We start from the raw sequence: 26,524 nt of genomic DNA on the forward strand, positions 1-26,524 counted from the left end.
AGAATTACTCACCTGTATCCTTTCATTTTTTAAAAAAAAATGACTGTCATTGTTCCCTAATCAAATGCGAAGTGTGGAGAATGAAATAAGCATTTATAATTGCAAGTAATTGCAAACGATTGCAAGTGTTTGACATGTTTTATCAGAACCATCCACTATATTTCAAGTACACTTTGAGTGGGCTCTAACCTAGTTCAGCAAAAGGGGCTTGATTCAACACTATGGTTCATGTTCTTAAGCTTATTAGTTTTAATGATAAAGTGCCTGAAGTGCACTTAACTCTGTATATTTGATTTGTGGCTGCTAGGTAAATGAATAACAAGAGGCCCCCATTTTATCTGATATACATTTTATGCAGATATCAACATGAAGTATGAATGCCGTCAGAATGAAAAAGGTGATTCTTTGGTAAGTGTAGTAGGGACCATGGATGGTCCGTATGGCAAATGACATTACCAGTATGGGAATGTCTCTACTCAGCAGATTACAAGGAGAAGGACAGAGGCTCTTGTTAGTGGTTTAAACTGATCATATACAGATGGCTTTTGAATGAATCCTGAAAATCTCTGCGTATGGGTTTTAAGATCACAGCCCATCTCTGAAATAGGATTTCTTTAGTGTTTTGCAGCCCTACCCTTACAATAAAAAAAGAATAAAAGACTACACATTCTTGGGTGTGTACTTTATTCTTCTTCTACCAGTGATGGAACAGATGCTCACTCGATTCATGCCACTGCCTTTGATGCAAAGACGATTTGGCCAACCTTTACCATGGCATTTGACTGGTTGGGGAGGAGAGGAAAGAATACTTCCCATAGCAAAAGGTCTTGGTCCAGCCTACAGACACAAATACTTAAGACCTGGTAATGGAGGTTTTAGACTAGGACCTGGGAGACCCAGGTTCCAGCCCACCTTAGGTATGAAAGCTCCCTGAGTGATTTTGCACCAGTCACTATCGCTTAGACCATCTGATCTCACAGAATTGTTACTGGGAGGGAGATCGGAAGAGGGAGGTCATCTTGAATTTCTGTTGAGATGGGCAACAAATGAAATGAATGAATGAATGAATGAATGAATGAATACAGGGGGTTCCCACTGCGGACCTTATTTTTTTGGCCTTGTGGGGTGTAGGGAGTATGGCCGTATTGCAGTGATATCATCAGAATGGACACACTGATGGAATGTTTTTGGACCTCATCTGTGGTTCTGAGGGGAGATTCAAGAGAGAAAATAGGCATGCTAAGTCAGAGCACAGCACACTTATTTCCAGTGTTTCAATGTTATTTCAATAGCAACAAATCTTCGCAATCAGAGGATGATACAGCACCTGATTTATCAAACCCAGTATATTATTCACTCTGAATAAAATATTTTTCCTAAACTGTCAAATTAGGATTATTGTCCCTCCCAGCTGTACAACCTGATACCCCATATGCTGCTCATAAACACCTTGGGGCCAGCCCCCAGAGACTTCTAGAGGGCCTTACCATATTGTAACTTTTTAAGGTGACAGAATAAAACAAACATGAAATACCCGATTAGATAGCCGTCATATTAATTATATTTAATCGTAATTAAATGGGCATGAAATAAATAGATGTTAATTCTGGTTTTGGCCCCATCTGCTAATTAATTCCTGGAATGTATGGCTTGCTGTCCTTTGTGCAGAAAAAGCTATCTCCCCGCTCCTTTTTTTTTTTAAAAAAAAAATTGAGGATACTGAGGATTAAAATGTCATCTTAGGCTTGTAACTAAATGCCATTATGCTGGAAGCCCTTCTTGCTTGTATTTCACTCTCATGGAATCTGTTTGATAATACTGCCCACAACAGAAGTCACTCACCAGAGTCAGTGCATTCCTGAAAAAATATGACCAGCCTACAAATTTAGGAAGACAGATGACAAACATTTTGAAAAGGTAGGAGTCCACTCACACAGAAGCCTAATACGGATGGAGTTTCAGCTGATGCACAAAGACTTAGGTTGCTTCATCACTAGCTGACTTAACTTAGATAATACATTGCACTGACTATGGGAGAACTAAACATGTTCTATTGGGATGTTCGAGGAGGAACTGATCTCATTAATAGGGTTATCATGAAAAGAAAAATCTTGGGCAAAAACTAGAGATACAGAAATAAAATAAAGCAATAGCTATACTGATGATACAGTGAAGAAACTGATTTATGAAAGGATACAACAGACTAGAAACATAAGGTCAAATTTACAGATAAAACCTGCATGTTAGAGATAAATACAATTTGCAAGGAAGTACTAAATTTTTCTACAAAAATCTTAAATTTGATATCTTTAAAAACAAGAGAAATCAATCTTTAAAAGAACTCATTTAATTATGATGTACCCACCATCATTCTTCAGCAAAGGATCATTACCTTGTCGTGGTGCTGGAGCTTGAGCACCTCAATGATGCCATGAGCTAAACCGTGAAGGGCCACCCAAGACGGGAAGGTCATGACAGAGAGGTCAGACTAAATGCGATCCCTGGGGAAGGTAATGGCAACCCACCCCAGTATTCTTGCCGTGAAAACTAAATGGATCAGTACAACCAGAGATATGTTGGTATACCATCGGAAGATGAGACCCCCAGGTCGGAAGATGGTCAAAATGCTACTGGGGAGGAACAGAGGATGAGTTCAACTAGCCCCAGACGTGATGATGCAGCTAGCTCAAAACCGAAAGGACAGCTAGCGGCTGACAGTGCTGGTGGTGAACGGTGAATCCGATGTTCTAAGGATCAACACACCATTGGAACCTGGAATGTAAGCTCTATGAGCCAGGGCAAATTGGATGTGGTTATTGGTGAGATGTCAAGATTAAAGATAGACATTTTGGGCATCAGTGAACTGAAATGGACTGGAATGGGCCACTTCACATCAAATGACCACCAGATCTACTACTGTGGACAAGAGGACCACAGAAGAAATGGAGTAGCCTTCATAATTAATAGTAAAGTGGCTAAAGCAGTGCTTGGATACAATCCAAAAAATGATAGAATGATCTCAATTCGAATTCAGGGCAAGCCATCTAACATCACAGTGATCCAAATATACACCCCAACCACAAATGCTGAAGAAGCTGAAGTAGAGCAGTTCTATGAGGATCCTTTGCAGCCAAAGGTGGCGGACATCTGTACAGTCGGTAAAAACAAGACCTGGAGCTGACTGTAGTTCAGATCATGAACTTCTTATTGCGTAATTTAGGATCAGACTAAAGAGATTAGGGAAGACCCACAGATCAGCCAGATATGAGCTCACTAATATTCCTAAGGAGTATGCAATGGAGATGAAGAATAGATTTAAGGGACTGGACTTAGTAGATAGGGTCCCAGAAGAACTATGGACAGAATTTCGCAACATTGTTCAAGAGGCGGCAACAAAATACATCCCAAAGAAAGAGAAAACCGAGAAAGCAAAATGACTGTCTGCTGAGACACTAGACGTAGCCCAAGAAAGAAGGAAAGCAAAAGGCAACAGTGATAGGGGGAGATATGCCCAATTAAATGCAAAATTGCAGAGGTTAGCCAGAAGAGATAAGGAATTGTTTTTAAACAAGCAATGTGCGGAAGTGGAAGAAGACAATAGAATAGGAAGGACAAGAGACCTCTTCCAGAAAATTAGATACATTGGAGGTAAATTCCAGGCCAAAATGGGTATGATCAAAAACAAATATGGCAAGGACCTAACAGAAGAAGAAGAGATCAAGAAAAGGTGGCAAGAATATACAGAAGACCTGCATAGGAAGGATAACAATATCAGGGACAGCTTTGATGGTGCGGTCAGTGAGCTAGAGCCAGACATCCTGAAGAGTGAGGTTGAGTGGGCCTTAAGAAGCATTGCTAATAACAAGGCAGCAGGAGACGACGGCATCCCAGCTGAACTGTTCAAAATCTTGCGAGATGATGCTGTCAAGGTAATGCATGCTATATGCCAGCAAATTTGGAAAACACAAGAATGGCCATCAGATTGGAAAAAATCAACTTATATCCCCATACCAAAAAAGGGAAACACTAAAGAATGTTCAAACTATCGAGCAGTGGCACTCATTTCACATGCCAGTAAGGTAAAGCTCAAGATCCTGCAAGGTAGACTTCAGCAATTCATGGAGTGAGAATTGCCAGATGTACAAGCTGGGTTTCGAAAAGTCAGAGGAACTAGGGACCAAATTGCCAATATCCGCTGGATAATGGAAAAAGCCAGGGAGTTTCAGAAAAAGATCTATTTCTGTTTTATTGACTATTCTAAAGCCTTTGACTGTGTGGATCATAACAAATTGTGGCAAGTTCTTAGTGGTATGGGGATACCAAGTCATCTTGTATGCCTCCTGAAGAATCTGTATAACGACCAAGTAGCAACAGTAAGAACAGACCATGGAACAACGGACTGGTTTAAGATTGGGAAAGGAGTACGGCAGGGCTGTATACTCTCACCCTACCTATTCAACTTGTACGCAGAACACATCATGCGACATGCTGGGCTTGAGGAATCCAAGGCTGGAGTTAAAATCGCTGGAAGAAACATTAACAATCTCAGATATGCCGATGATACCACTTTGATGGCTGAAAGTGAAGAGGAACTGAGGAGCCTTATGATGAAGGTGAAAGAAGAAAGTGCAAAAGCTGGCTTGCAGCTAAACCTCAAAAAAACCAAGATTATGGCAACCAGCTTGATTGATAACTGGCAAATAGAGGGAGAAAATGTAGAAGCAGTGAAAGACTTTGTATTCCTAGGTGCAAAGATGACTGCAGATGCTGACTGCAGTCAGGAAATAAGAAGACACTTAATCCTTGGGAGAAGAGCAATGACAAATCTCGATAAAATAGTTAAGAGCAGAGACATCACACTGACAACAAAGGTCCGCATAGTTAAAGCAATGGTGTTCCCTGTAGTAACATATGGCTGTGAGAGCTGGACCATAAGGAAGGCTGAGAGAAGGAAGATCGATGCTTTTGAACTGTGGTGTTGGAGGAAAATTCTGAGAGTGCCTTGGACTGCAAGAAGATCAAACCAGTCCATCCTCCAGGAAATCAAGCCAGACTGCTCACTTGGGAGAACGATATTAAAGGCAAAACTGAAATACTTTGGCCACATAATGAGAAGACAGGACACCCTGGAGAAGATGCTGATGCTAGGGAGAGTGGAGGGCAAAAGGAAGAGGGGCCGACCAAGGGCAAGATGGATGGATGATATTCTAGAGGTGACGGACTCGTCCCTGGGGGAGCTGGGGGTGTTGACAACTGACAGGAAGCTCTGGTGTGGGCTGGTCCATGAAGTCACGAAGAGTCGGAAGCGACTAAACGTATAAACAACAACAACAACCCACCATCATTAGTATGAATAGGAACCATACAGGACTGTCCCATTCTCAATTCATCCTTTCAACATGTATTTAGGCATTACACCTATAGAAATTAGTTTACTTGTACCTAGCTCTCTGTCTATTCACCTACCCATGCCTCATTTGTGCCATTAAATATATTTTCATCCCTGTAAAAATGGCAATGGGTGAGGATGGTAATCATGACAAAATGACCTGCCATAAATCAGATAACACAGAAATAATTTTCTTAGTATCACATTTCTTCAAAATGTAGAATATTTCATTTCAGTCAGTTAACACACATAGCTGTGATCCTTTGAAATTTTTAACAAGTGATTTAAACATTTTAATCAGCATGATTATCAAAGGTGTATCTGAATAGGTAAGGATTTTCCTTTTATGACATCTTGATGAGATGTTTCAACACTAAATAGAGTAGGAGCATGATCCATCTAAGATAGTGGGAAAAGGATTTGAACAGGCAACACCGATCAAGCTAGCTCCCTCCCTCCCTGTCTGCTCTGGAGTTTTCCTTAGGGTATTATAGGAATCTCTCTCTCTCTCTCTCTCTCTCTCTCTCTCTCTCTCTCATTTTCTCTCTCTCTCTCACACACACATCCCATTAGCCTTCTTCCAGCCTTCACATTAATATATGGAGGGTTTTAAACGGGGCAGAGTTTAAATCCTGAATCCTATGCATTCAGTCAACTCTTGACCAAGAGTGCTCTCCTGTTTGCTTGCTGTATTGAAAATCTTAAAGTCAAGTCTTCCTTGAATTGAGTTTGACTCCTCAGGATTACATGGACCTGTCTATGTAGTTTTCTTAGCAACTAGAGAGAAGTGACTTTCCATTGCCTTCTCTAGGGCAAGTCTAGTCCACAGCACTGGGATTTCCTGGGATCTAACATCTGAATGCTAACCAAACCCCACCTTGCTTAGTTTTTCAAGAACAGCCAAGATGGCTGAGGAGATGTGATACATGTCCCTAATAAAAAAGGATGCTGCCCTTCAGCTGAAGGAAAGAAGTTGGGAAAGACAAAGAGTTGCATGTGCTTCCCCATTCTCTACACAGTTTGAAGCACAGTTTTCACATTCACATTAAAGAAGGCAGCTAATGTTGTGGTCTCTATATTCTTAAATGTTAAATTGCTATGGAAGTTTTGGAAAGCTTCAGGGCTGGATTTAGGCTGTTTTAATGGAGCCCAGCTTTGATTCAGACAACTTCTGAATTCATCAGAATCAGCTTGTTTAGTTCAAGCTTTGTCCCACACTTATGCTTGTATCTAGTTCTTCACAGCCAGCAGTTGTTTTTAATGTGGATTCCTTGGTACTCTCTGAGCCTTGTTGTTTTCTTGCAGACGTTTCATTGCCAGACTAGGCAACATCTTCAGTGCAAAGAGGGAGTGGGCCTTGCTCTCAGTTTATATACTGTGGCTTGCCCTGCTTGTGTTGGTTGAGCAGGTATCCATTTTGTTGGAAGATGCTGTGCAGATGTTCTTTTTCTTTTTCTTTTTTTATATTTTTTTTCTTTTTTCTTTTTAAATAGTCTATTAAATTATTTACACAAATAATACAAACATAGAATGACAAATCAACAATAAACATAAAATGCAAAAACGAGAGAAAGAAAAAAGGAAAGGAGAAAGAAGAAAGAAGAAAGAGAAGAAGAGGTTTAAAAGAAAGGAAATGGATTTCCAACTCCCTAATACAATTATATACCTTAACTAAATAATTTCTTTTCACAATTCACTAATTTGGTTACAATAATTCTACAGTTCTATTGAGATTATATAAGTCAAATACATAATATTTACATCTTGTATTATATTCATAATGTTTTACACATTTACGTTAATTTTTGGGTTGATTCTACATAGTTGAAGAAGGGGGTCCAGTCATTTAGAAAATCTTCCACATTTTTATCATTTAGCTGGTCCGTAAGTTTTGCCATCTGCGCCAGATCCAGGGATTTAAATGTCCATTCTTCCATTGAGGGGGACAGTTCTTCCTTCCACTTTGATGCATATGTAATTCTAGCTGCGGTGATCAAATATCATAAAAGTTTTTGATGTTCATGTTCCAAATCCTTGTCCATGATGCCCAATAAATAGAGTTCTGGTGTTCTATTAATTTCTTTAGTCAACATTTTACAAATTATATTGTGTATAGATGTCCAAAAAATTTTCACCTTCTTACAAGTCCACCACATATGATAAAATGTTCCTGTTTCTTTTTTACACTTCCAGCAGACATTTGACGTATTCTGAAACATTTTGGATATTTTGTCCGGAGTAATGTACCACATGTACATCATTTTGTAAAAAAATTCTTTTAAATTATACTTTAAAGTAAATTTCAGCCCTTTGGTCCACATTCTTTCCCAAACATCATAGTCAATGTGATGTCCAAGATTTCTCTCCCATTTAATCATACATTGTTTAATTTGTACATTTGCCATTCTTATTTATAATAACATTTTATATATTTTGGAAATCATGTGGTCATTGTTGGCATAAACTAAATTATCCCACCAGGTTAAATCTTTTGTGAATTTGTAACTTTGGGCATCAATTTTAAATTGTTCCTTTAATTGAAAATACAAAAACCATTGGCATGGATGTCCTTCATTTTCCAATTCATCTCTTCTTTTCATTTTATATATAGCCCCTTCAAATTTTATTCTGTCCAAATATCTTAGCCATTTGCAAATTCCTGTTTTTTCTCTCCTACTATACACTTCTTGTGGGGAAATCCATAATGGTAGAGTGGGTGTTAGAGTAGATTTATATTTTTCCCAAATACTAAGAAGGGACTTTCTAATACAATGATTATTAAATACTTTATTTATTTTCAATTTGTTATACCATAGGAATCCATGCCAACCAAATTTCAGGTCGTGGCCTTCTAGATTTAATAATCTATAATTTTGTAAAGTGTTCCACTCTTTTACTCATAATAATCCACATGCTTCATAATATAATTTAAAATCTGGAAGACCCCAGCCTCCTCGTTCTTTAGCATCCTGCATTAATTTAAGTCTAATCCTTGGTCTTTTCCTTTGCCAAATGAACTTTGATAGGTCTTTTTGCCATAATTTGAAAGTTTTGCCAGTTAATAATATTGGAATATTTTGAAATAAAAATAACATCCTTGGCAAGATATTCATTTTGATTACAGAGATTTGCCCCATAAGTGATAAATTTAGTTTTTCCCACTTCCCTAAATCTTGTTGAATTTCCTTTCATATTTTTGCATAGTTGTTTTGGTATAGATCGTTAGTTTTAGCTGTAATCTCTATCCCTAAATATCTGACTTTTTTAACACTAGAGAATCCTGATTTATTTTCTAATATATTCTGAATATTTTGTGACGTATTGAAGTTTATCATTTTCGTTTTTTGTTTATTTATTTTGAAACCAGCTAATTCTCCACATTCTTGTAGCGTTTTTAATAAGTAGTCAAGAGATGTTTGTGGATTTTGTAGGGTAATAACTAAATCATCTGCAAATGCTCTTAATTTATATATTTCTTGTTTTACCTTTATTCCCTCAATCTGATTTTCCTTTCTAATATTCTCTGTTAAGACTTCCAAAACCAATATGAATAGTAAGGGGGAGAGTGGACAACCCTGCCTGGTACCTTTTTCTATTACGCATTCTTGTGTTGTATCTTCGTTTATCACAATTTTGGCTTTTTGGAATGTATAGATTGCTTTGACTGCCTTTATAAATGTGTCGCCAAAATCCATAAATTCCAAGGTTTTAAGCATAAAATTCCAGTTTAAATTGTCAAAGGCTTTTTCTGCATCTAAAAAGAGTAGCATAATCTGTTTTTCATTATGAATTTGGGCATATTCTATTATATTTATGATAGTCCTTATGTTATCTTTTATGTGTCTTCGGGGTAGGAATCCACTTTGGTCATGATCAATTATTTCTTGTAATATAATTTTTAATCTTTCAGTTAGGGTTACTTGTATCTTTGTTGTTTAAACATAACATTAACTCTCTCCAGAATTTCCCATCTGAAGGGAATGCTATTTCATTTTAAGACATCAGTAAGAAAAAAGTATTCTCTTCTCTTTTTAAGTATTTTCAGTGGTATGTCCTTCAGTATCATGATTTCCTCTCCTTCAGTGTTAATTCTTTTACCATAAGAGGCCTGTATTATCAATTCTTTTGTCCTCTTTCTTGCAAATTCAATTATTATGTATCTTGGTTTCCTATGAACCTTTGCATATGTCGAGTTAACTCTATATATTTTTTCTATATTTTCTTCTAATTTTTCTTCATCCCAGTCAATTAAATTGGCAAACATTTGAATCACTATTTCTCTAATTTCTGGCTTTTTTTTTTTCTGGTACTCCTCTAAGCCTAATACAGTATTCTTTTTCTTTTAACTCTAACACAGTTAAACGGTCTAATTCAGTGTCCTTTTCCCATTCTAATTTCTCCACTCTTTCTCTTACTTCTTGGATATCTGCTTTTACTATTTTGTCCGTTGTCTCTAACTTACGGTCTAATCTTTTCTCAAAGCCATCAATGTTCTCTTCCAATAAATGAGTTAAATTCTGAGTGATGTTTTGAATTGTTTTCTGTGTAAAGTCTTCAGACATGGCTTTCAACCATTCACCTTCCCCCGCTTCTGAGCCTCTCCTAATCTGTCTTCTTGTATTCATTTTGTTTTGTAAATATCCTTCTTAATTTTTTAGCTTATCTTAACTATTAATCCTAATACACTATTTGTTTATATGTTACAATATACAATATCTATTTCTACTTACACAGTACAAAATGTGCTTAAGTATTTATATAAAGCTATAGTATATTACAATATGGCGTGACGAATTAATTAAATAAATCAGTTTTCCCCTTATCGCAGCAAGGATTTATAATAAAGATTTTTCCCCCCAATCGTAAAGTCCCCCCCCCTACTTAGGAAGTTTCTTCCTTTTTCTTTATTTAGTCAGTAATTATTGTTCCTTTCATCAAAGTGAAGGGGGCAGCAGAATTGCCTAGAAAGCTAGGCTACTCACGCAGGCTCTACAGCTCTTGCTTCCTGGCTTCCCGGCTGCTCTTTTACGGCAAAAGTGAAAGTGACAAGAAGAAAGTCAAAGCTTTCACCTGCCGCTCCAAAGCCTCTGAAGCTCTTCATCGGCAGAGCTCTTCTTCCAGTGCTGCCTCCGTGGTTTGCATGTCTCTCCGACTCCGCAAAACCACCTTTGTCCTGCGTTGTAGATGAGAATATTCTTGAGCTCTCACATCGCTTGTCCTGCCGCCATCCAGATGTTCTTTTTCTTTTTTCTGGTGTTCTGGGTTGCTGCAGTGTGTAAGTGCTTGTCTGAATAATGCTCTTACACAGATTCTCTTGTGGGAGGTTGGATTGATACTTCGGTAGTGGAGCACTTGGTTGGTGTGGGTAGCTTTCCTGTAGACACAATATCCTACAGAGAGGCCTAAACTACAACACGGAAGATGCAAATAAATTGGAATTCTTTGCAGCTCTAGAAGCAGCATTTAAAACTACAGGACTCACTACAGAAACCCAAGAGGACGTAAGACAGACAATCATACTACAAATCAGAAGGACGTGGAAACAGAACCAACTGAAAGCAGAGGACAGAGCAGCCCTCAAACACCTAAAGATGGACCAAACCATCATCATCCTCCCAGCAGACAAAGGTCACACCACCATCATTATGGACAGATCACAGTATATACAAAAGGCCAAAGACTTACTTGACGACAAAGAAACTTACACCCCAGTGAATACTAATCCCATACAGAAACTGGACAACCAGGTAAAAAGAATTCTCAACAACCTCACCAAGAAAGGCCAAATTACACAAGAAGAACAGAGGTGGATGTAAAGCAGTGGACCCGTCCTCCCTCGTCTCTACGGACACCCCAAGGTACACAAGACGGGCATACCACTTCTGCCCATTGTATCATTACCAGGGACTCCCACATATAACATAGCTAAAGAGCTTACAAAGAGATAGATAAAAATACCCAGGATAATGGACCTCATCAACCTCTGCCTTACAACCTACTTTCAGTTTGATGGAGAAATATACCAACAGATCAGAGGAACACCCATGGGATCACCGATCTCAGGACTTATAGCAGAGATCGTAATGCAGCATCTGGAAAGGATAGCACTCCCACACACACAACCCAAAGTATGGATCTGGTATGAAGATGACACTTTTGTCATAATACAAAAGAAACAACTGGAAGAAACCCACAAAACCATCAATAACATCTTTAATGGAATAAAATTCACAAGGGAGGAAGAAAACAACAACTCACTACCATTCCTGGACATCCTCATCAGTAGAGAAAATGGTGGTAAGTTAGAAACACAAGTCTACAGGAAAGCTACCCACACCAACCAAGTGCTCCACTACCAAAGTAACAATCCAACCTCCCACAAGAGAAGCTGTGTAAGAACATTATTCAGATGAGCACTTACACACTGCAGCAACCCAGAACACCAGAAAAAAGAAAAAGAACATCTGCACAGCATCTTCCAACAAAATGGATACCTGCTCAACTTTATCAAAAAGTGCCTCAACACCCAACCCACTACAACCCAACCAAGGGAAACTATGAAAAAGATAACACTGCCATACATCAGAAACATCTCAGAAACCACCAACAGACTGTTACAACCACATGGCATCACCGTAGCACATAAACCAACTAAAACTCTTCAAAACTTATTAAGCAAGCCAAAAGACCCAATAGCCCAAGAAGAGAAAACAGGAGTCATTTACAACATACAATGCAAAGACTGTAACAGCCACTATGTAAGACAGACAGGCAGAAGACTAGCAGAGCGCATCCACGAACACCAACTAGCAGTCAGAAGACATGATGAGAACTCCTTAATCTCACAACACATGGACAGACTCAACCGTAGTTTCAACTGGGAAACTGAGCATCCTAAATCAAGCCAGATCCAAAAACGCCAGAGAATTCCTGGAAGCCTGGCACTCTCAGACAAAGCAGCCATCAACAGATACATAGAGGTGAACAACATTTACATACCATTCAAAAGAGACAATAGAAAAGCCAAAAGACCAGTATACCTCCTCACCAGCAATCAACACCCAGATATGCAAAAATCAACACTAGGATTAACACCAGATGAACCATCAAACAGCACAATACACCCTAATCAAGGAACTATTAACTCAGGCAATCAACCAAGCAGCAAACAACAGCCCAATCAAAGAACTCCCAAGGAGAGAACAACACCCCTACCAACACAAGCGGGGCAAACCATGGTATATAACCTGAGAGCAAGGCCCACTCCCTCTTTGCACTGAAGATGTTGCCTAGGCTGGCAATGAAACGTCTGCAAGAAAACAACATGGCTCAGAGAGCACCAAGGACTCCACAGTTCAACCCTGAGCTACAAATATTTGCTTTGAGTTGTTTTTATGCTATTGATAAAATCAGTAAAAGAATTAAAGTGTGGAAAGAAGTTACAATAAGTTCAAAGGAGCAGATGACATCCCATGTACTCCAACTGCTGGTAGATTTTAGGCATGGCCAAGGGAGAAACCTGAATAAGAGATATGTTGTTGTGATTTCTGCAAGAGCCAAAGAGCAGTTATAGTAGTGTCTGATGGGCTTCTGTTTTCAGCCAGCCTACAACAGTGATAGATCAGTGAAGCAACTGGGCTTCTGATCTGATGGCCTTTGATGCACAGCTGCAAGTCAGAAGGTAAGGTTTTTAGGCAACATTTTTCTGGGCAAGTATCCCAGCATCAAACTACAGTGGCTGTTTGTTGGCTTGTTCTGCAAACCAATTTACAACAGATCTTTGTTCATTTCCGCTGAAAGTAAAATGAATGTCTGGACTTGAGCAAAGGATAGTCATTAAGGCAACAGAAAGCTTCCCATTTTCAGATTTTAAAATCTGATATGCCTTTCCCCTGTTAGTACTCACTGCTCACTTCCTCCACATCGCATTCCTCATTTAAACTTGCAAGTCAATCTCATTAACTTCAATGGGCTCTGGAGCTGTCCCTCAGGATAAGTTACACCTGTCTGAGCTGCTAGTAAGCCATTTGGAATACTATCTGGGCTGCCATGGAGAGTCCCAGCTCCCATTATTTAAAAATTTATACCATTTAAAAGGTGATCAGGAGAACTGTAATTGTTTTGAGAAAACTTTCAGAGGAAGGGCTGGGTAGCCACATTTTCCCTCTCAAATTCTTCAATGGTGGCAGATATCTACGTGCATGAACATAAGGAAGAGCAAGTAGATGGAACTATCAACTTGGATCCAATCAACAGAGCTTCTGCAGAAGTAGCAGTGCCACAAGACAAGCCCAATTCATTTATTTGCAAAGCTGCATTTACCTATTTCAACTATCTTTTCTTCTTGTGGCATGTTCTGCCCAGCATCTCTGTAAATTACAGTAGGATTAGCTAGCCTAACTATGAGAAGAATTATAGGACTGCAGAGCACAAAATTCTTGGGCATCACCTAATTCATATCTGTGGGAGTGTCATCTAGTTTCAAATCTAAATATTGCTACACTGATTTGATTTTTATTATCTTTATCTTTAAAAAGGATTCCACAGATACACATAGGGCAGCTACAAGCCATACTAACACCATTTTCAAGCACTGTTTACTTTTAATAATTGTTGACTAGAAATCAACAATTGATCATCAAGAGATTGACAAGGGTTTGTCAAGCTTGTCTACAAACAAAAGCCTTCAATTTGGAGTGCTCTTTTTCATTGTTTCATCCAACAGGCCTCCTTTTAGGATACTCTATCTCAGTGTCCTCCATCATGAGAACTTCCCAGTTGGGAACAATTCCTACTAGTCTCTTACCAGGCCAGCCATTGCTGAGAACTCTGGAAGTTCTCATTTAGAAGATGATAAGCTTAGGAAAGGTCTTCTATCCCTTTCCCCTTCTCTTTCACCCCTTACAAAAGCCATTTGGGACCCCATGACCACTGAGCATGCTCATTAGATTGCTTTGGGAGAAGCCATGCCCATTTTTGTTTATTTGCATGCTTACTTGTTGCCTTCATTCTCTTTTCCCCTGAATATTTTTCTTCTTTTGCAGATGTTGGTGTTCATCCTTGAAGAATACTGAGACTTTCTTGGCAGTCCTATTTTGTTCAATGCACAAATCCAGTTTAGAACATTCCTGATGTTTTTATTTGAAATCTTAAATTCATTATTTTGTGACCTACTATTTGAATAGATAGAGAATAGGTCTTGACCTTTTTCTGAGTGGTATTTTTCAGGTATTTGAAAAGTGCCATCATAACCCCTCTCAGTCTTCTCTTCTCAAGGTTAAACATACACTATTTGTTCAATCTTTCTTCACAGAACTTTGATTTCTCTGAATCCGTTCCAGTTTCTTCTAATTCTTCTTAAAGTATAATACCAGTATTGGACACAGAACTTAAGTTATGTGTGACCAAATTAGAATAAAGAGGAACTCTTATTTCCCATGCTTTGAAAACTCTACTTTTGGTAATGCAGCTTAAATTTTGTCTTTTTCCCCAGGTACATTACAGTGCTGACTTATAATCAGTTTGAAATAAACTACTTTCCAAAAGTGTCACCCATCCTAATTCTATGCATTTAATTTCTGTTTTCTACGTGAAGAACTTTCCATTTTTCTCAATATTTGCCTCTTACTGTCAGCTGATTTCTATAACCTATCCAGATCATCAGCCTACCTTTGTTTATTTTTATTTCTGTCCTCCAGGATATTAGCTACCTGATCCATTTTTGTGTCACTCAAACACAATAAGCCTTTCTTCCACTTCTTCATCCAAGTCATTGTTAAAAATGTTGAAAAGCACGGGGCCAGGATTGAACCTTGTGGCACTTCACTTGATACTTCACTTTTCTTTGATAAGGAACCACTGATGAGCACATCTGGAGTACAGATTTAAAGCCAGCTGTGTATCCACTTAGTTGTCATGCCATCCAGCCCACACTTAATGAGCTTGCTAATCAGAATGTCATGCAGTATCTTTGTCAAATGCTTCATGGAAATCAGGATATATTATTGCCACAGTGTTCTTCATATTTGATTAAAAAGAAAACAATGAGATAGGTTAGTCTGACAAGATTTGTTTTTGACAAATCCATGCTGCCTCCTGGTAATTAATAATTACTGTATTTTCAAAGTCCTTACAGATTTATCTTTTAATGATCTGCTCTAGAATCTCCCCAGGTATTAGTCAGGCTGAATGCCCTGCATCTCTCTGGATCCTCCTTTTCCTCTTTTTTGAAGCCAGAGACAACATTTAATGTCATCCTCTAATAATCTGAGCTTTACCGTCAGAGGGCTTTCTCAAAGTTAATATATAAGAGTATGGCCAGAAAATTACGAAAAATGCCCTTTTTTAAAATAAACTTTTTTCATAAACACTTCTATGTACAGTGTGTGAACATACAACCCCACCCTCCATAATAATTTCCTAAAGACTTCCTTGGAGCATCCACCTGGCCACTGTAAGTAGAGAAAGTCCTAACCATCATAATGAACACAGCATCAGTTGCCACAAGCAGTATTTGAACTCTAAAGTGAGGAATCTCTTCCATTTAAACTGCTTAGTAATAAACTTTTACTGCAGGATTGACACCAATTTTCCCCTGTATCTCATGGATTTATGACCTGCTGTTTGGCTGGGCAAGTCTGGAGGTGTCAAGTCCACTAAAAATGCCATTACATGATTCTTTGGCTAACATCCTAAAGCTGAACAGGAGGAAGGAAGATGCACTAAGTGGGACACAAATGGATGATGCTGTTATTTCAATTGATTCAGTGGTTCCACCAGAAGACCCAGAGAATATCCAAGGAGGATAAATAGCAAACAATTTAATATCTGTTACCATGTCTTGGGACTTAGGGCAGAAGTAGGTGTCATTCTGCCATCCTTTGTCTCTCCTTGTTCCTTCTCCTTTCTCTTCCTGTTACTCTCTTGCCAAACAATGTGAGGTATATCACCATTGCCTTCCTTTCCTCCTAATTCAATATAACTGACTATAAGACCAGGAAAAACAAACCATGCTAAAGCATCACTCTGAGTATGCTGGTGTATGAGACTGTGGTGGTGGCTTGGAATTATTGGATGTATCACCCAGTGCTACTGAGTGATGCCAGGTGAGAAAGGCTCATCCAAACATTTTTTTTTTAAAAGAAGGCAAATAAATAGAAAGGAGTGACACACAAATATCTTGCAGTATTGTATTTCAGGTTATTCCATACTGACAGCAGTCTGGGTTTGAGCAAAAAGCATTCACTCATTTTACAAATGGAAAAGTGCAAATTGCTACATTTGAAGTAACCAGGATATGGATTTTACATAATGACTTAATGGCGTTGACTTAAATGATTTTAAATCAATCACTGGATGAAAAAGCATTATGTGTTTCTAGATTAAGCTTCTGTTGTATAATTTTCCTGCCTCATTTAGGGGCCTGATGTTGCTTTCCATCTGTAATTGTTTTGAATTTTTCCACACATTTTCCAGTTTTAATTCTAGCCAGAAAAAGAAAGACTTCCACAGTTATGGAAGAAAAGATGAAAAATTTCATAGTGATATAGCTTCCATGGGATGGCTTCTCCTTGAAAAGGGGGATGAGCTAAGGGTGGGGTTCTGGAGGCACCAAGCCCTTGGACAGGGAGTGGGGAAGAGCCCAACCCCCATTAAGCAAAGGCCTGGTAGTTCAGCCTCCCATCTAGAATCTCTGGCACCACATCTGAACCTTTGGCACACATGGATTATTAAAAGGCTGAAGAGTGCAGAAGTCACAGAGAAGAGGTCAGTGGGAGTAATGGCCAACATATAAGTGTCTGTAACACTTAGTGAGCCCTGCTTTCTGAGCATGTATGAAGCATGCCAGCTAACACTGAGAAGGAGGCTTGAGAGATCTTTATTTGGACCTGCCCAGGGCTGGAAAAATGGTTTGCTTATTTGTTCATTTGATTTATATAGCCGCCCATCTCACTTTTATGTGACGCTAGGTGGTTGTGATCACAGCACATGCATGTGGCTCCCAAAGTGCAGACTCAGCTTACTCACTCAGACTGCTAAATCCTGGTCTGTGTCTTGGCTATACTCTATACCAGTGCTTCTCAACCTCTGCAACTTTAAGATGGGTGGACTTCAACTCCCAGAATTCCCTAGTCAGCATGGCTGGCTGGGGAATTCTGGGAGTTGAAGTCCACCCATCTTAAAGTTGGAGAGGTTGAGAAATGCCGCTCTATACCAAATCATCTGGATTTAATAGAACGTTGTCAACTGCTCTGGATTCTGACCAGACCTGGACAAGCTTTGCTGATTTCCTTCTGCTGAAAATGTCTCATATGCCCTGGATTATGGATTAGGGTTAGACCATGGTTTTTCCCATGATGCTTTTCCTTCTCTGCTTGGCCCCGCTTAGACAGAACACACAAACACACAACATTTTCCCCCTTATTTATTTACAGATTGGGGCAATTCAACGTCATTTTTAATTCCTCGAGGAATTAGGGCTCTCTCTGCCCTCTCTCTGATTCCAAATCCAACCCAAGGCTCTTCCTCCAATGCTTGGCTTGAGAGCTTTGCAGAACACCAACGGGTCTTGGTGGAGAGGAGGAGCATTGGATTCTGTAACAGTTCTGCCCTCACATTCAAGAAACCTTTCTAATCAGGCTTCCTGAGACTTTCCCAATCACAGAATTTGACGCTGGTGAGGGTGGTGGGAAGTGGAGACAGCATGAGAGTGTTTGCTTTATTTTGATGATTTGTTTACCACATTGTTTCCACTGCCCTTCCCCAGAAATTGTTCAAAAATATCTCTTGTGTGGCTGTCTTATCTACCTAACTGGCTTGAAGACTGTATTTTCTTTTATGAACAAAAGGAGTGGGTTAATAACTTACATCACCGTTTTTCTCTACTCCTGACAGTCAGTCCCAGTCCATTTATGAAAGGACATAATTAGGCCTAGCCATTACTGCTTCCCTTTGCACAAAATCCTTTAACCTCTCTGTCTGAAATTTAACAGAGATGTTTCTCCCATAAGATTCATTTCTGTTTCATATTTTATTACACTGTGCCTCAAAGCAAAAAAAGTTATGGGTACTTTTTTTTAAAATATAAAATCAGAATTTAAAGGAGTATACTTTGAAAACTCCTGTATCAATTTCTATGTGTCATGAGTAAGGATGGCGAGCAGGGGGCTCCCACCCAGACTGTCAAGCGCATGCGTAGCACTGAGGAACTGTTCAGCCATTCAAAGAGACACAGATCGGGACCGCCTTAACCCTTGGGGGTTATATGTCTGGGTTTTTCCCACACTTCTTCAGTTTGTTAGGATTCTTGTTAAGTACTAGTAATAAATATTAGAGACCAGTTCATTGTCTCAGTGTGTTTCCTGGTAGTTAGGACACTATGAGTCTTAACATGTTCATCCCTTTATAGTGATACAGCTTCCTTGTAAATATAATTCTGTTCTGGTTTAAAAAAAATGACTCTAGGTTTTTTAAAAAAATATTATTTATTTAAAACTATGTTGCTCAAAAGTCCATGCATTAGTTTCTGTGGAATTTGGCATACTTCCTTCATTTCTAAGGTTCACTGTGTCCTGAAACTTCCATCCCATTTTAATAAACAACATAACATTTATAGCCATTTATTTATGTTTTTCCCATGTATAAATGTTTTCCCCATTCATGCTCCAGAACCAGGAATAACTCAGGACAGGCTACTCCTTAGACCAGTGTTTCTTAAACGTTTTTCTCTCAGGACTTCCCATTTTTAAAAATTATGAAGGACCCCCCCAAAAAACATTTGTTTGTATGGGTTATGTTTATCAATATTTACCATATTAAAAATTAAAACTGATGCATACATAGAATATTTATTTATTGAATCATGTAAAAATAACTATTAAACCCATTAGATATTAACATAAATAAATATTTTTCATGAAAAAACCCTGTATTTTTAACAAATTAAAAAAACATAATGAGAAGAGTGTCATTGTTTTAAATTTTTGCAAATATCTTCACTGTCTGGCAAATAATTTTGATTTTGAGGGCCCCTGAGAGGGTCTTGGGGACCCCCAGGGATCCTAGGATCACACTTTAAGAAACACTGCCTTAGACCATTCCGGGTTGGGTTATTTCCCAAGTGATCTGGGCTACTTCCAGAGCCATAGTTTTCATTGTGAAGCAGGTCTGGTGGGTAGTGTAAACGGCAATGTTAGTAGAAGCACTCCGTCTGGTTGAGAACAATATGCCATTGAAATACACCCTCCCACCCTCAGTTACTTGAATCCAGCTCTCATCTAATACTGCAGTGTCTGAGAGATCAACAACAGAAAACAGCAGCCCCAATTACATTTCTACAATGGATAGCAGTGAACAGGAAAGATGTTTACCTCAGCTTAGCAACAATACCAGTCTAGAAGGAAGAGAGAGAGAAAGAGAGGCAGACAGACAAACCCACCATGCTATTCCCTTTGGATGAACAGCTTCATGCCAAATGCAATAAAGGAGTAAGAAAAAGTAAGAAAAAGAAAAGGAAACACATCCAAAATTAGTTTATACCAACACTATTCATTATTCCAGTTCATACCTTTCTATCATTCCAAACCATCTTTGCTTTCACCATGACCATAATCACTTCATGCACTGGCTTTTGTTCTTTAAACTTGTCAAATCTTTCTTTTTGAGTATCTTATCAAGTCCATCCAACCATGACTTTCTTGGTTTTCTCTCTTCTCTGGACCAATTCATTCATATTTCCTAGATTGCTTTTGCTATTTGACCCTCATTTGTGACCAAACCATTACAGTGTTCTTCTTTCACACTGGCCACATATTTTTGTATTCAATCATTTTCATTCAGCACTCATTCATTATTATTCCCATCTCTTCTTGGGTTTGGCACACTCAATAAACGCCCCATTTCCACTGCATTTAATTTATGTTCAGTTTCACCTGATGTTCCCAACTTTTTTTCTGTAAAACCAAGTGGGGAGAAGCGTGCTTTTATACCCAGCTATTTTTCTGGTTCTTCTGACAAGCATTCATTCCTCTCAACTCACTATACACTACCTACTACCTATCTACAAAGATGAACAGTTACATTTTTCAATTTTCCCATCTTTAGTAAACATTCTACCAAGGTGCACAAATTCATCTATTTGCTTTCACTATTTATACCTAACTTACATTTTCTCTGTCAAGCACAACTACTTTAGTCTTTGATACATACATTTTCAGATCCTACCCTTCATTTCATCAATATGCCTAAAGTTCACTGCAAATCATTTGGGTTCTCAGAAAACAACATGGCAACATCCACATAAAAAATACAAGTGCATTCATATCTCCAGTCAATGCACCTGTACCATGACCACAATCATTTCTTATTAATTTCTCCATAAATGCATTATATAATCAAAGGGGCATCACACATCCTTGTCTTTCTCTGTGCTCATGCTGAATCATTTACTAAGCATTCTATTTAGTCTCCTGCATGCTTTTCTTATACTATACCCCACCCTTATTCCATTCAGTAATCAGCCTTCAGCTCCATATTTATGCAAAATGTCCTATAATCCAAGCATTTTCATATGTTTTCTCTAAAACAACAAAATAACTGTTCTTTCTCATATTCATACAATGACTTGCCGAATACTGCAATCTTTCTTACCTATAGCCACCACCAGAGGGGCCCACAGATATTGACAGACATTGCTCATCATGGCTTTGGTCAGTTGGGGCTTTCACTTAACGCTTTTAAATAAAATAGACTAGGTCTAGGCCTAGCTGTAGAATGCTACATCAGTCATTCCCTGCTAACAGGATAATGCTGGTTGGTGTTGACAAAGGAAGGTACCCTGTGAAAAAGAAGAAACAGGATGTTCTACCAAACCAGAGTGTAGCACACTAGCTTAGGAGATATGAACCGGCCGTGGTACACTCATAACCGTTTGCTCCAAGAGATGGGCGTTTTTGCCAGCTCAGATGGAAGATGGCTCCTCTGCTTCCTAGCATTGCCTAACAATAGGGCCAGCTCTGAGTTGAGATAAAAACATATAGTATTTTGGCATGCTAGAAGTAGACACTCCCCAGATTCATTAAAATTCGTTATGAACGCTGTCAAGTTTGATTTGGTGCCTAAAAAAATCATTGAACAAATGTTATCACATATTGAAGTCAGATACAAATAGCATATTGTGCACTTTATGGCAAAAATATCTAGCCACTGTTCCTAAAAATATGCTTAGCATATTGTCAGAATAGGGACATACACACAGAGACAGAGACACATGCCTTTTTTACATCACTTAAAGAGTAAATTGGAGCCAAATAGGAGGATTCTGAAACAAGAAATTTATTTGACCCACAACCTGGCTCAAAGTTCGGCCAAAGAATTAACAGCAGTGGGTTTTAAGTGTGCTAATTCCTAACTTGGTGGATGAACTGTGATTCGTCTTTTAAAGAAATGTTTGCAATGTGCAACATAATGGAGGTGAGCATTTTTAAAAGAAGGCTTACAGCCACATTTTAAAACCTGCAACTAGAAACCCAGCCACAAATCAGCTGGTAACACTGCACTTAATGTTGAAGTCAAGCATTTATAGCATGCAAGATAAAGCAAGATTTGTGTGAGGACCGCCTACTCAGATTACCATTAAATTCGATTCATGCATGATTATGTAGAAATCTCTTTAATGGAGTGTAGTGTGCAGTACAGGGAAAAAGTTGTGAATAGAAGTTTCCGTGCTTTCCCCAAGTTAAACAGTCCAATGAACTCAACCTCATCCCCCTTCTTCGGTATGCAGCCCCCCTTTTCGTGCCAGTCCATTCAGTTCTGTGCAGATGTCTCTGCTGGTTGACCTTGGATGCCAGAGATAGTCCAAACAAGATGCTTTCACACTCCTGGCTTGTCTCCCCTCCCACTTCTACTGACTCGCAAGTCTCAACCCGGGTTGACTCCATTCATGCATGCAAGTTAGATCAGATGTTCTGGGAATGTTTGATCTGGGAGCATGACAATTTGATTCCTTTATGTCTTTTTATCTATAATAAATCAGAGGACTCCCCAGTCAAGAAGTTTAGCTTGTCCCTTTGGACAATCTTACCCAGAATTAGGGCCACTAGGCTTGGGTTGAAAACTTTCAGATGAACTCTAGAGGGTGGAAAGGTGTTTGTTTCCTGTACTTTGCTTGCTGCTGTTTAGTGGTCATTTGGATTTTTCAGCCTGGACCTGGTAGACCTATGAATGGCTTTAAAACTACTTTCCATGGCTAGCAGGCTGCCAGAGAAAGGGGGTAGGGAGCAAAGTTTGGGAACAATGAGTAAGTGTTCATGTTACTTCTGGACCCCGTATGTGGCAGTGTTTGTAGAGTCAGAAGGACTTTGACAATTATCTATAGTAGTGAGGGCCAGTTTTTTTGAGAGCCAAACAGATGAGGAATTGGAGGGTGTACATTTGTCTTCTGTACACCAGACACATGTGCAGCAAACACACAGGCACACCCATAAACACAACCATGTTTGATATATGACATACTGTACTTGTATGTGATATACAAGTTTATGGATGATCAGGAGAGATGGAAAGGTTTAGCATTGGTAGAAGCAACTCTGTCATCGCAGCAGAATGGTAATAGCAGCTCCTAACAGATGGCCGCAGCGTCCGTGAGCTTTTTCCCATTGCCAAGTTTTCTTAATTGTGGCCTCCATGTTTGTATCTTGAACAGCAGCTTGATCTTCAAGTCTGAGTGTGTGCTAATGCTCATCTCCATGCCATGATAAGTTTCACCTCATGATCTATACAGATGAAGGTGTTGTTAAAAGCCCTGGAACAGATCAGGCATCATTTTCTTTCTAGTCAGCCTTATCTGTATTATTTCTTATCACTGACTAACACCTGGAAGCTGCTTTTGAACTACAAAAACTAGCTATAGGCAACTCTGTCCATTTCAGTTTCTTCCAAGCCTCAGTTTTGCAAATAAGATATTTTTTGTTTCTCTCAGTTTTTTTAAAGTTTGCATTAAAACTTGTGCCCTATTTGGTGCACGATTATCAAAGTTTATGCATTTTTGTTAACATTTTTTCCTAATACAATACATAACAATTGTGGTACATTTTTCTAATATACATTCCTTGTTTAAAGTACTGTACTGACAAGCAATATTTGGAAAATAATGTTAATTTTTTTAGGGCAATGGAGATGAGTACATATATCAGCTCAAATATTTGAATTGGGTTCTTACCCCTTATGGAAGCACTTCATCATATGTGGGCTCATGGGCCATCTTTACTTGATCTGAATTCAAGATCAGCCCCTTCCCTCAAAAGTAGGGGGAAAACACTTCCATCTCTTATCACATTTTCAGATAATCTGAGAAAATCCTCCCATTTTAAAAATCAATCATTTTGAGTGAAAACTCAGACTCCCTTCCAAGTAAATTTGGTCTGCTCTAATTTCTGGAAACAGGCTTTGGGAGAAACTGGAAGCAACATCAATTGATCATAGGCTTCTCCATCTAATTCGTGCCCTACACACTAACACAACCCTTAAGATTAAGTGTAATAGGCAAGGGGCTCTCTCAAAGCTGATAAAAGTCTAAAAAGGGGTGAAACAAGGTTGTATTTTGCCCCCCCCGTTACTCTTCAACTTCTATATCAACAATTTGGTGAACTGCTTAAATAAGCCAGAATTTCATCCTCCCAAATTAGGAGATCATAGAATTGCTATGCTACTCTATGCAGTCCTATCTAGAATCCCCATAGGACTTAAAAGAGCTCTGAAATCCTTGGTTCACTATTGTGACAGTGAGAAGCTGGAAATAAACTATCAGAAAACCAAGATAATGGCTTTCACAAAAAGATCAAAGCGTATCTCATGGAATATTTGTGAACACAAAATAGAGCAAGTGACCAATTTTAAGAACCTAGGTATTGTCATTCATACTACAGGTTCGAGGAAGGCTCACTCCGAGTACACTGCAGCCATTGGACAACAATCGGCCAATGTTATCCTAATTTTTTTTTGAAGTAAGAGGGGATCTTATGTCCCAGCGGCACTTAAACTCTTTTGGGCCAAGTCATTAGCCCAACTTCTATATGGGACTTTAGTAGGTCCCTCCCCCTCTTGTTTTACACTGGAAAAAGTACAAGCCAAATTTATTAGAGTGTTACTTCAGATGCCTAGGTGTGTGTCAAACACATACTTACGTCTTGAAACTGGCATGGTTAGGGTTGAGTCTAGAGTGTGTGTAGCCTCTCTCATCCTTTGGCTAAAGTTTAAACTATATCCCAAAGGCCTTGCACCTCTTATTTTTTGAGATAATTTCCAATCTTCACAGATCAAGGCCATTAATCAAATCTATTAAAGCTAGGATACTCCCCGGCTACTCTTCTCAAGGTGGACTTTAACCGAGCAAAGCTAGAGTTAAAACAAAGGGTAAAGGACATAGAGAGGCAAGAAGACATAGGGAAGGTCCCACTTTTCCTGTCTCCTGGGCATAAAAAATACTTCGCTTCTGCTGCCAGCTATCTCGAGCAACTTGAAATCCCCACCCACTGGAGAGCCTTTTCCTTAGCTCGCTGCCACGCCCTCCCCTCTGCAGTATTGGAGGGCAAATACAAAAAAATCCCATTGCCCACAAGACTTTGTCCATGTGACTCAGGGGAAGTCGAAACGATAGACCATGTCCTTTTGCGCTGTGCCTTTTACAAAGGCATTTGTACTAAATTCATTACACTGCTGATTATTAAACATCCTGGACGTACAGATCCTGAGTATACGCAATTGCTGCTCTTAGACGAAAATTCTACAGTTATGGCGCAGGTAGCCAGGTTCTGCACCGCAGCAATGAAGATTCGACACACCAAGAGGGGCCAACCTTTGTAATGTCTTGCATATATATTCTGTTATATATAGATAGATAAGGTTATACAGAGTTTACAAACATAATCGCTATGTAGTTTTCATGTTTTATATCTTATATCTAATATATTCTTAAAAATGTACACACTTAAATAGTTAAAATAGGAGTCCTAACAGTCAGGAACCACGCTGAGACAAGGAATAGGTCTCTAGTGTTTTATTACTGCTACATTAGACAGAAAATCCTAACAAACTGAAGAAGCATGGGAAAAACCCAGACAGATAAACCCCAAAGGTTAAGGCGGGTCTGATCTGTGTCTCTTTGAATGGCTGCTTAACTCCTCAGTACCACGCATGCGTTTTCCCCCCTGGATAGGGGCCCCCTCCTGCTCACCATCAGTACTCATGACAATAGGTCACACATTAGACTTTACATATAGAGTTAGATAGATAATTAGTGTATTTTACCTGAATTCAATATATATATTTATTGTATGTTTTTTATACTTTAAGCGTGACTATGTTTGTCTTAACGGAATAATATCATTGTATTGGTCTATAACCGTAATAAAGAGTGATGATGAATTTCTGGATTATGGAGAAAGCCATTGAGAAATTTAGCACCTTTTAGTTTGGTAAAAAATGTTGGCAGAATGCTGGGAAAGCCTTTAGCCCAGGAGAGATCAGAAAAGTCACACACACCAGGCATATCTATAAAAATAATTTATTTACAGAAAGCAAAACAAAAGCAAAACATATTTAAAGGACTTAGCTCTCATTGAGAGCAAGCCTGGCTTGCTACATATTGGCAGAGAGAAAAAGAGGAAGTAAGAAACAAGTCTGGGCAGGTTTCCTCCCCCCAGGCAATTTGCATGAAGCACGTGCGAGGAGACAATCAAATACAACCTCTTCACCCGGCCAAAATGATTAGGTACAATAGCAGTCTTAATCGTTAGTAGGAAAACCTCAACACTCCCCTTTTTACACTATAGATTAAGATGCAAACCAATCTTCTCTGACAACTCTTTGTGTCTTGGTACAGGAAGAGGTTTGGTTAAAATATCAGCAATCATGTCTTTTGATTCACAATATTTTAACATTATTTCTCCTTTGCTTATCATATCTTTGATATATTGATATCTAATATTGATATGTTTTGTTCTATTTCTGCAGGCTTCAGATTTTGCCATAGCAATGCAAGTTTGATTATCCTCATAAACAGTTATAGGCTGGTTCACTTCCATGCCTATGTCTTTTAACAAATGTTTAAACCATGTAACCTCATTACAGGTTTGT

This window comes from Candoia aspera, chromosome 1 (genome assembly GCF_035149785.1).
Source record: "Candoia aspera isolate rCanAsp1 chromosome 1, rCanAsp1.hap2, whole genome shotgun sequence".
Taxonomy (NCBI): domain Eukaryota; kingdom Metazoa; phylum Chordata; class Lepidosauria; order Squamata; family Boidae; genus Candoia; species Candoia aspera.